The sequence below is a fragment of the Schistocerca gregaria genome, chromosome 4, assembly GCF_023897955.1.
Source record: "Schistocerca gregaria isolate iqSchGreg1 chromosome 4, iqSchGreg1.2, whole genome shotgun sequence".
Classification (NCBI taxonomy): domain Eukaryota; kingdom Metazoa; phylum Arthropoda; class Insecta; order Orthoptera; family Acrididae; genus Schistocerca; species Schistocerca gregaria.
In genome coordinates, this window is record NC_064923.1 from 515,089,106 (window position 1) to 515,090,336 (window position 1,231).

The 1,231-nt window shown below is 43.1% G+C and overlaps 1 non-coding gene across 1 annotated transcript; it reads right to left on the bottom strand.

Moving 5' to 3' along the window:
- Window positions 1-282: 282 nt before the first annotated feature.
- Window positions 283-357, bottom strand: Trnas-cga (transfer RNA serine (anticodon CGA)). Its single transcript has one exon. It is a non-coding gene; the product is annotated as a tRNA-Ser (tRNA).
- Between the last annotated feature and the right edge of the window lie 874 nt (window positions 358-1,231).

Here is a 1,231-nt window from a genome sequence, read left to right on the forward strand (position 1 = left end):
TGTCTGAGAAAATCTTGTCTAAATGTTTTACTTATAGTAAGACCTGTTGCCCGTTTTAATGGTGTCAAGGTAACATATTTAGAAGTAAGTTCCAAAACGACAAATTTGAAAATATATCCATTTTTTGTGCGTGGGAGCGGCCCCATCAAATCTGTTGCAGCTATTTGTTTTCATCGTTTAGGGATTATTGGAAACATAGGTGGTTTGGTTTGGAAAGTGACGTGTTTAGCCCTCATACATTTTTTGCATTTGACTAATACTGTTCTAGCAGATTAAAACTGTGTGCCCGACCGAGACTCGAACTCGGGACCTTTGCCTTTCGCGGGCAAGTGCTCTACCAACTGAGCTACCGAAGCACGACTCACGCCCGGTACTCACAGCTTTACTTCTGCCAGTACCACGTCTCCTACCTTCCAAACTTAACAGAAGCTCTACTGCGAACCTTGCAGAACTAGCACTCCTGAAAGAAAGGATACTGCGGAGACATGGCTTAGCCACAGCCTGACGGATGTTTCCAGAATGAGATTTTCACTCTGCAGCGCAGTGTACGCTTATTTGAAACTTCCTGGCAGATTAAAACTGTGTGCCCGACCGAGACCCGAACTCGGGACCTTTGCCTTTCGCGGGCAAGTGCTCTACCAACTGAGCTACCGAAGCAAAAGGCTAACCTCCCATGAGTTAATTTGGCGGATAACAGAAATTCTAATGCTTTGTGGTCAGTGTATACTTTTGTTTTTCTTCAGAGTAGGAAGTATCGAAAACGTTGGAAGCTCCATACAATGGCCAATGCTTCCAGCTCCGAGACTGAATAGTTTTTCTCGCTTTTTGTGAGTACCCGACTGGCAAATGCAGTTGTTCTATATGATCTTAGCCCTGCCTTTTCGTATTCTTGGCATAAAACAACTCCTAAACCTGTTTTCAGCCTATCAGTGGCCATACAGAAATTTTGTGTTAAATCAGGATGTGCTAAAATCGGTGCAGTTGTTAGTGCGTTTTTCACATTTAAAAATTCTTCATTGGCTTGTTGATCCCATACCCATGGCGTGGTTTTTCCAGTCAATGCACACAGGCGTGGTGTTGCGAGAGAGTCGATCTAAATAAATTTTTTATAGCATCCGGTGAGACCTAGAAATCCTCAGAGAGTTTTCTTATTATATGGAGTACAGAATTCTTTGATTGCTGTTAGTTTTTCTGGGTCGGGCATTACCCCTTTCTCGGAAATTATGTGTCC